The sequence below is a fragment of the Carassius gibelio genome, chromosome B14 (genome assembly GCF_023724105.1).
Source record: "Carassius gibelio isolate Cgi1373 ecotype wild population from Czech Republic chromosome B14, carGib1.2-hapl.c, whole genome shotgun sequence".
Classification (NCBI taxonomy): Eukaryota; Metazoa; Chordata; class Actinopteri; order Cypriniformes; family Cyprinidae; genus Carassius; species Carassius gibelio.
The window spans coordinates 16,326,579-16,338,008 of NC_068409.1; positions in this window are offsets into that span (position 1 = coordinate 16,326,579).

Consider the following 11,430-nt stretch of genomic DNA (forward strand, 5'->3'; position numbering starts at 1 on the left):
ATATATATATATAAACATAAAAAGTAATAAATATGCAACAAAATTAGTATACTAATGAATTCAAAATATGCAACTATAAATAAGAAATTATACTAATAAATAACAATTAATAAAAACAATATAGACACAAAAATACAGTAAAATTACTAAAACATAAACTAAGCTTTAAGTGAAAAAAAAAAACTTAATAAAAAACTATACAGACATTTCAATACAGCACTAAAACTTTAACTAAAGTTTAAGTGCCAACAGCAAATATCAGTTAAACTCTGTTTCAATGCTTTAAATGTGATCCTGCGCAAGTGTTCAGTTTTGAGGTTTAGTGGCCTGTGGACGAGCTTTAATCTGGAGGAGGGAGATTTCCTGCAGCTGTGGTGGTCTGATCAGCCCAAAGACAAGACTGCACATGCTGGAAATCCTGCCGCACAAAGAGCCTTCAGTTCCTGCCTCGCTCGACCTGTCGTCTCTCTAAAGAGCTAAGCCCAGCTTCGGAAGCGCTGTGTTTGTGCGCCGCCTCATCTTTTGTGTCGTCTAAACCCAGTTCCGTTGAGCTGAGCCCAAACACAATGTTTTCAACCGTCGCTCCAGTGCAGACGTACACAACATCGACGACAGCGACACCGTGAAGATCACCGTCACACCACAAACACCTCAGAAAAACAGAGCTGACAGATCTCATGCGCTCGCTTCATATAACAATCAAAGAAACAAACAGAGTCATATCTCACCCTCAAATAAAAAAGTATGATATAAAATGTATGTTGCATTAAAAATATGATTGTTTTCACATTTAAATTATCATTACTCATTCTCATCACAGTCCTGGATATCATCCTGGTCAATGTTTTTTTTATATATATATTTTATTATGTTTATTTTATTTTGGAGTAATCATTTGTATTAATTTGTATTATTTTTAATTAAAAAAATATTTGCAATATTTTCATTTTATTGTATGAAGGGCAAATTGTTTTTATTAAATTAATTGTTTTAATACTTTTACTGTAATTATTATTACATTTTACAATACTCATTTGTATTGTATTGTTTTTTTTAAATGTTTTTAATGACTTTATTATTATATATTATTTTATTTTAAAGGAATAGTTTCTTTTAGTTTTTTGTTTATTTAAAGTATTTTTTATTCATTCGTATACACAGTTTTTTTATTGTACAAAGGATTTAATTTTTTTTTTTTTATTTTTTTTTTTGTTTGTTTTTCTTTTACTTTGTTATTATTAGTTATTGATATTTAAACTTTATTATGATAATTACAATTTTCACATAATAATAATGAAAAGGTGAATGAACCCCCCCCCCCCCAAAAAAAAAATAGGCTTGATTTCATCACACAACATATAATCTCTTGATTAATTCCAGTGAAATGTGACCTGCACGTGTTCTTGAAGATGATTTACTCAACACAATCCTCCAGTCATGTTCCAGCGGAGGCTGAGATGTGTTCTTCAGCGTTTGCTGTAATCAGACACCGACGGCTGCTGAAGTCTGAGAGCCGTCGGGATCTTTGAGCTGGATTTACAGGATTGTTCCTCCCTCCACAGATCAGTTACCTGTTCACCACACACACACACACACACACACACACTTCCTGCTGTGTTTTTCCTCTGTGAAACATCTCAAACATGCGTCTCTGTCCAGAGCAAACACTCAAACCTTCACATTCCTGCTGTGAGCTCTAAGTGCTTCCCGTCCTGGAGCTCTTCCGAGATTCTGGATCCCGTCGGGAGGAATCTGGATCCGCTGTAGATCTCACATTCTGTGCTTGTTTTTCTGAGCGCTTTCCTCAAACCGCTACGAGTGTTTGGTTAAAACAAGAACAAATGTCTGTCAATGGAGTCACAAAAATGATCTTGTTTCCCCTTGAATTAAGTTTATTCTTGACTTTATTATGCTAGCTAAACATTTTGAGTGCATCTATCATATTATATTTTACATGGATATTATTCGTTATTAATTTGCATTATTTTCATCTAAACATAATTTTATTATTTTTATTTATTATATTTTATTCATATTTTATTTTTCAACTCGAATTTGCAGTGAACGATCTTTCAGAATGACTAAAGTTTACACTTAAAACAAAACAATAATATCTGCCAGGGGAAAACTGCACTTTTCTGACTCCATTAACAAATCATTATTCATGTTTACAGCAAAAACGCACTTAATAGTAATGCATTGCTCAGAAAACAAGACAATATCAAGAGCCATTCTTCAGGAGACTCACCTGTCAGACAAACACACAAACCCTGCAGCCACACTGAAGCATTATTAATAAAAAGATTAACTGAGTCAAAATCATCTTAAATTATAATTGATTCTCTGTGGAAACCTAAATGTTGTTTGCTGAAGGAGAGAAAGCTGCTTTATAGAAGGTCTGGAGACATGTGAAGTGTGTGTGTGTGTGTGTGTGTGTGTGTGTGTGTGTGTGAGAGAGAGAGAGAGATGTGTGTGTCCCTGCAGCACAGAAGCAAGGAGGGGACAGTTTAAGGGACAGTTTTGACACCAAACTATAAACTGCAGCAAAATAAACACACACACACACACACAAACACACACTCACTCATGGCAGCTGAGGAGAGTTCAGGTGTGTGTTTAACGCTAGTGTGTTTCTCCATTTGCTTGTGTGAGATTCAAATGAGGGTGTGTGTGTGTTTTTCTGCAGGGGGTCTGAGACTGAAAAAGGAGCTGTCAATCAGGATGAGTGACAGCTGCTGTTAGCCTCTAGCTGCAGGAAGTGGAAGCACTCAAACACAGCAGGAGGAAGTGTGTGTGTGTGTGTGTGAGAGAGAGAGAGAGAGAGAAAGAGAGATTCGGCTAAAAACACAATCTTAACTCTAGCACTCTATTCTAATTCTATTTTTCTTTCTATGTTCCCCTTTTAGTCATGCACTCTATTCATTTACTAACTGTTTTCTTAAAATAAATAAAAAAAACAACAACACTAGCTTCTCTATTCATTTTGTATTCTATCTATTTGTTTTCTTTGTATTCATTACACGATTAACATAAGCAAAAAAAGGCCTCTGACACGAGCTTGTTCTATTCTTTTTACTATTCTATCTGTTTTCTGTTTATTCATTATATAATAATAATAAAATAGACTTGTTCTAGCACTATTTTGACGGCTTCCATTGTCCTCATTTGGATAAAATGATGTGGTTTGGTTTGGTAGAAATGATGATTTAAACAGCTTTACTTTTGAAGTCAAACATAAGACAGAAGAGTCAAATTCTGCATCCTCCAGAATTGTAAAAGTGTGTTTTTGCACGTTTGTACAACATTTTAGTAATTTAATTTAATTTCCTGTGGTAAAAGACACGAGCTTAACTTGCACTGGAGCTGGAAAATGTCCACATTGCAAAGTAAAAAAAGAGAAACAAGTATGATTCATAAAACCTTCTCCTGGAGCATTTCCTGTAAGAAAGAGAGTCGTGCAGGTTTAATATAAGATTAGGATCAGTAACAGTGATTCTGAGGCTTTGTTCAGGTCTCTCGAAGCGCTCGCTCTGATTCAGTAACTCTGAAACCTGTCGAGACACAGTCAGCATCAGCAATACTTGAATCAATCTCCAGTGCATCACAGAGCTGTAAAGATGAAACCGAGCGTCTAAAGTGCATCTTAAAGTACGGGACATGACGCATCCGTCTGTGTTTGCATACTTGAGTTGAGTGTGTGTGCTTCTGGCCTAAACAGCAGCAGATAAGAAGCGAGCGAGACTGATCTGAGCGTGTGAGAATAAACGGCTCGTTAAACATCAGCAGCACAGAGATTAATGAGACCATAACCTGGACAGAAACCTGAGACAAATAACAAAGACTGCAGGGCAGAGCCGGGTAAATACTCTCTGTGAAGTCAAGCTCGCTTCCTCTCGTCCTACAATGCATTTCAACACCTCCTGACACACACACACACACACACAGGCTCTGGGCTTTCTCTCTCCGAGTGTGTGTTTTCTGTAACTTGCTTTGAGAGATTGATATCGGCTCTGCTGCAGAAATGTGAGCGTCTCTCAGACTAAACATCCTCCGGTGAGGAGATTCACTCCCAAACACGTCTGATCTGATCGAGATCACACACATTCACACAAACACATCTCCAGCTACAGATGATCTGGAGATTAATGAGCAGACTTCTACAGTTTTCATATCTCTACGGAAGCTCATTTTCAACACTGAATAAAAAAAAAAGCTACTTGCGATTCTGTATCTTACAATTCGTACTCTAAAAGACTGACATTGGGATTTGGGAATTGATATCGTTTCTTCAGAAGTGAGGTTTTTGAACAGTAAGATTTTCAGTGTTTTATAAATGTGATCGTTGAACAAAATGAGTAGTTTTACACATCATCATCATCCTGTTCAAAAGTTTACACCCCCCAGCTCTTAAAGCGCCGTGTTGTCTTCTGCAAGGGGTGTGTAAACTTATGAGCATAACTGTATTTCCCCTAAATCCTTAACAGATTAACAAAACAAAAGTAAAAAATGTGCTGAGTTTCGACTGTGAAGCGGCACACGCTCTAAAGTTACAGAAACAGAGACAGAAGAAATCCATTCTCTTTATTTTACAAAAGCTTTAAGATCCTTACGCACAAAGTCTGAAATTTCCAAATGCGTTTTTACTGTAGTCATCATTTCATACATCAAAATGCATGCTATTGATGCGAAAACGCTGAAAATTAGTTTGGAGCTGTTTAAACACTGCTTGATCTGTGCAGATTTCTCTCCTGATTCAGACCAGAACACTTTTTCACTGGAGGAAGTGTTATTCTGGATTATAGACTCTATGTGTTTGAGTTAAAATCATCTTAATGCTGGATGTGTTTCAGGTTTTGTCTTCTCCAGATGTTCACTGATGGACTGGAGTGCTGTGGATTATTGTGATGTTTTTATTAGACTCTCATTCTGACGGCACCCATTCACTGCAGAGGATATATTGATGAGACACTGATGCAGTGCTACATTTCTACAAACCTGATGAAGACACAAACGCATCCTGATCTCTGATGAACTGAAGTTGATCACAAAGCGGATGAACTATTCCTTTAATGTTGGGCTGATAGATGGATACATATGTCACTAAAATTTATTGTGAGAAATCCGTCCCGTGGTGCGGAGGATGCGGTGGATCCGGTCAGGTGGAGTGTTTCAGTGTGTTTCTCTGCAGCAGCTCATTCAGAGGAAACTGTGCATTATTGATCAGACACTGACTGGAGATCAGATTCAGTGAATGAGAGAGATTTGAGCACACACACACACACACACACACACACACACACACACACACACACACACACACACACACACACACACACACACACACACACACACACAGCTGTCTTGACCTTGCTAAAGAAAACCAACCTTCAGACTCACTGATGGAGGCTATTTTTACCTCTCTCTCTCTCTCTCACACACACACACACACACACACACACTCTCTCTCTCTCTCTCTTTCTCTCTCTCTCTCTCTCTCTCGTCTGCTACATACAGGTCATTGTGACCTTAAAGACACATTCAGCCTTGAGAATACGAGGAGAAGCACAAACATCTGCAGCAGAGAGTGAAAGAAAGGAGAAGAATAACTGAAGAGAATGCCACCCTAAAAGAAAGCCTTGACACCCCTGCTGCCACCCCAGTTGGCAGCAACGAATTAAAGGTTATGGCCAATTTGAAACTGACTCAAATGATTCGCGATCCCGCTACGAACTCCCGAACTGATTCAAATGATTCGCGATCCCCGAACTGATTCAAATGGTTTGCGATCCCCAAACTGACTCAAATGATTTGTGAATAATTTTTTATTTGATATAAGTTATTTTTTCACCCTTATTATAGTAGTTTTTTTTCCATCATCATATTTGAGGAAGGGGGCACAACAATAAATCCTGCTTATGGGAACCCTTAAGGTGTTGTTATACACGTCTCTGGGAATGTGTGCTCTACCACACACACACACACAAACACACACACACACACACACACACACGCACACACACACACACACACACACACACACACTGAAGCACGCGTGGTGTTTTCAGCTCTTCACTATATTAACACATGATGAATGCTACACATGTTCACGTCAGCGCGCTATAAGAGGATTTCACCATTTCATTTGATAAAACTATCGTCATTCGTATCGTATCGTATACACAGACTGACAGAAACAGCAATGTCTTTACGACGACCTGTCAAAATAAAACCTTGGTTATAACTTGAAGAAACTCAAACAGAAATATAGTACTATTGCACAGTAGAGTATGCTATACTTCAAGAAGGCCTAATAGCTAATAATAATAGTTAATAAAAAAAACACAGAAACTCTGGTTACAACCCACCAAAATAAAAGTTTGGTCTAACTCAAACAAATTGTTGAACATTGATAATAATCAGAAATGTTTCTTGAGCAGTAAATCATAATCATATTATATATCAATACGGCTATAAAATAATCCTAAAATGTTGGTTTAATATGATTTTCTTCATGAAACAGACAGCACATATTTATTTAATTAAACTGCAATGATTGAATTAAATAAATATATAAAAAATGTCAATATATTAATATACACAAGTAATCACAAAAGCCATCTTGTGACATTGAGTTTATTTCTATTGAGTGTGTCTCTAAAGCACCTAGATTACTTTTCATTTTCATTTATCTTTTATTATCATTATCATGCAAATTTGTGCCAAGGCGGAAAAAAGGGGAAATAAAAATAGATAAAATCATTTAAAAGTGCACAAATAAAAATGTACAAACATACGAACAGTGGATTTCTTCTTTTAAACTTTCAGACACTATTGGCCCGTTTACTTTCTTTATAAGTGTATAACTGTGCACGTGAGTTTTGGGACGGTGTTTGATGACATGTCGTAAATGTATTATTATCTAAATTTCTCTAACCAGTCAAATCATTAAACCCTGGCCAAGTGTGTGTTTGTGCTCTCCAGCAGCAGATGGCGACATTCTCTCAGTCTGAAGACTGCATCTTCACTGATGTTAGTCTGATGATGATCTCTGGTGAGCTCGAGCTGAGCGCAGTGTTGCCAGATTGAGCGGGTCAACATTAGTTTGGGCAGGTGGATAAAATTTGGGCTGGTTTGGGGTCAGTTTGGCGGTTTTCAAACATATAAACTGAATAGGATGACTGGCTAACAAACAAGCCCAAGTGTGCATATACTGCATCACGCAAACAGTCATCATGACGTTATATAAACACACAGAGGCGCTGCAGTGCAGAGGCGCTGACGCTGATGTGACGTCACGGCCGCACTTTTAGCCAATCACTTTGGATCTGAGTGATGGGTTTTAGCGTGATAACGGACCTAATTTTAAATGAATGAACTGTATGAGTGATCAATATACCCCAATATAAGTGTTTTAATCTCAAAACGTGAATTACACCTGTTGAGGGATAGATGACAGGAAGGCTTAAATATCACTGCAGCTCCGAAATTAGAGCACAGTGCAATTATTTAATCAAAATCTTTTTATATTTAATCTATATATACATATATATATATACGATCATTTATTTTATCTTCTAAACTGTCCAGACTGGTAAATCTTGAAAGCAGCTGGACTTTTGACTGCAAACAGGGGCGGATCTACCAGGGTGGCATAGGGTGGCAAATGCCACCCTAAAATAAAGTTGGCAGCAACGAATTAAAGGTTATGGCCAATTTGAAAATTTACGGGCGCGAATCTTTCGTGATTCGTGACCCCGCTCTGAACTCCCGAACTGACTCAAATGATTCGCGAATTAACTACTAACTCCCGAACGGACTCAAATGATTCGCGAACCCCATGACTGACTCAAATGATTTGCGATCCCCAAAACTGACTCAAATGATTCGCGAACCCACTTTGAACTCCCGAACTGACTCAAATGATTCGCGAATTAACTACTAACTCCCGAACGGACTCAAATGATTCGCGAACCCCATGACTGACTCAAATGATTTGCGATCCCCAAAACTGACTCAAATGATTCGCGAACCCACTTTGAACTCCCGAACTGACTCAAATGATTCGCGATCCCGCTCCGAACTCCCGAACTGACTCAAATGATTCGCGAACCCCATGACTGACTCAAATGATTCGCGATCCCGCTCTGAACTCCCGAACTGACTCAAATGATTTGCGAACCCGCTCCGAACTCTGACGTATATTCAGATATAAATGTAATTTAAAAAATAAATGTATAATTTTTGATTTTCAAATATTTCACCTGTCAAGCATAGTGAAGGTGTCCTTCATCAGTAGGCTTTATATTTATGCTCAACATGACGTATTGTTGTCGTGAAGACAAGCTCCTGGTCTGCCGGTGGTCTCCCTCACCTACAGGAACGATTCTGGCGTGTAAAAGACACAGAAAACGCGAAGCAGCCGACACGCTCACGACACGCAGCCAGTGTCAGCTACAATGCACACCTTATACATTTTTAATATATATTAAAATAAATTATAAATAATTTAGGTAAAAACGAGGCCCGTTTATCACTTTCAGGCACATTCCTGTGAAAGTTTTTTTTTTTTTTTTCAGGTTCCCTTAAGAAAATTACCCATGGTTTTAACAATAACACCACAAATCATTGTTCTTGTAGCCATGGCAACTGCAAAGTAACCATGGTTTTGTTACTTCAAATAATAATTTACAAAGTATTAATATAGGCTACTGTAATATTTTTGTTGTTGTTGCTATAAAAACAGACCTAAGCCATCAATAGCCTTTAAAATGGATTAAAATGCATTATATAAAAAATAATGAGGCAATAATGATTGGTTAATAATAACACTGTTAAAATACATAATGTAGGCAAATACAAAATAAACAATTTATGTACATGTTATTACAAATGCCATGTGATTGCTGCTGTAACACTTACAGGACGATCAAATCCTTGTTTAGGCCATGGTTTTATCATAGTAAAACTGCTTAGTTTCCTTTTGCATGATTTCTGAATGCTTGAGACTATAAAATAAATTAGAGTCATAATAAAGTTATAGCCACAGGTAAATGTCGAGAGCTACAATTGTGATTTGTAAATAATACAATTTATTCATTTAGTTTTTTATTTGATTAAAGTTCTTTTTTCACCCCATAGTAGGTGTTTATTTCATCATCATATTTGAGGAAGGGGGCACAACAATACAGTCCTGCTTAGGACACACATTTGGCCAGCAGTTGTTATACACGTCTCTGGGAATGTGTGCTCTACTACACACACAAACACACACACAAACACACACACACACACACACACACACACTGAAGCTCTTCACTATATTAACACATGATGTAAGCTACACATGTTCACGTCAGCGCGCTATGAGAGGATTTCACCATTTCATTTGATAAAACTATCGTCATTCATTCGTATCGTATCGTATACACAGACTGACAGAAACAGCAATGTCTTTACGACGACCTGTCAAAATAAAACCTTGGTTATAACTTGAAGAAACTCAAACAGAAATATAGTACTATTGCACAGTAGAGTATGCTATACTTGATATGCTATACTTCCTATTAGCTAATAATAACAGTTTATTAATAAACACAGAAACTCTGGTTACAACCCACCAAAATAAAAGTTTGGTCTAACTCAAAGAAATTATGTAAGAAATTGCTTAGTAAAATATACTTAAAAAAAGATCTACTAAAACATTATTTTAAAGGAATATCACACAAGTTTTCATAGAAGTTTTAATTTAAACTTGCCAAAACAATAACACCATATTTTTCAAAAACAATTTCTAAAAGTTCATTTGTATTTGTGCCTATAATGTTTATTTATTTATTATTATTGTCAGCTAATAAAACCTCTGCTTCAGGACCATATTCATATAACATCTAAGGCTAAATGTAGCTCTTGACTGGTTGAGTTAGATGATGATTAACACTAAACTGTAGAAAATCAGTTGAGTCTCACCAGCTGGAAATGTCATTGGCTGTTAAAATCTTGTGTTTCTTATAATAAATTGACATATTGATAACACTAAACCTTTTATAATGCTCTTAATTACATGTGGATGCATACTGTATGCATTAGTGAGTGTGTGGTGTTTATGGGTGATGGTCACTTATTCCTTATATGAACTGTTTCAAATACAAGACACTGATCGCATGAGATTACGTTTGTAAATGATAGCCTGTGCTCTTTTGTAGTGTGCACATATATTTATCATCAAACTGTGATAACTGTGACTAAATTCAGTATATATACATCTGCCATATGTTGCCACCCCTCTCAAATGACTGCTCCCTTCTCGCCACCCCAACAATATTTTACTAGATCCGCCCCTGACTGCAAATATAATTTTCAACGATATGAACTTCAGGAAAGACAAGCCCGATTCGGACAGTAATTGTTTCTCATGGGGGACCTGTGTAAAACATACATTTTTATATCACCTCATTGATAAAACTCATGGATGCTGATGGCGATAATAATAATAATAATAATAATTATATATATATATATATATATATATATATATATATATATATATATAATTTTTTTTTTTTGGAGGGGGGGGGGGGTTAATGAATGACGACACAATTTTGATTGTCATATGTCTGCATGAACAAGTGTGAAATAAATAATGATGTTGCTTTTTCCACTTATATTGGGCACTTTTTTTCCATTTAAATTCTGACTGTTGACCTTGAAATTAATGCATGTGTTTTTTCGAGGTATAGGTGAATGACGGCTTGCATATTTTAGGCAAAGCATATTTGGTCAATTTCTTTAATATATTTGCCCCAATTTTATCCATGGGTAATATATCTACCTTTATTATATATTATTTTGTCTTCATTATTTTGTTTTAATTAGTTGAAATTTCTCTCAACAACCTTGACTGACATATTCTATCACACTATTTTGACTTTTAAAGGTTTGGGCCGTTTTTTTTTTTTTTTTTTTTGTGTTGGAATTCGTCCATACAATCTGGCAACACTGGCTGAGCGTCAGCTCACACACACACACACACACACACACGCACACACACACACAAACACACACGCACACACGTGAATGTAAACTTCCCGATGTGAAAGTTCAGCTCCTCCCATCAGATACCGTAAAACACACAATGTAGAGACCTTAAAACCTCTCTGTTACACAACACAGCTCTTAAAGACACAAAACCAAGATGCGTTTACTTTAATCGATATTTATAGTTATTCAAGTATCATGGTATTGCAGTAAGATATAATAATATCGAACTATGGTACCAAAGTGATAAAACCTAAAGCGTTTTTAAGATTAAAATGTATTCATTAATGAATAAATATTAGATTAATACAAAACCTAAAAGTAGACTAAAACGAATTAAAAAAAAATGACTGTGAAATAAATAAATAATAGACGAAACATGATTGAAGTAATTAA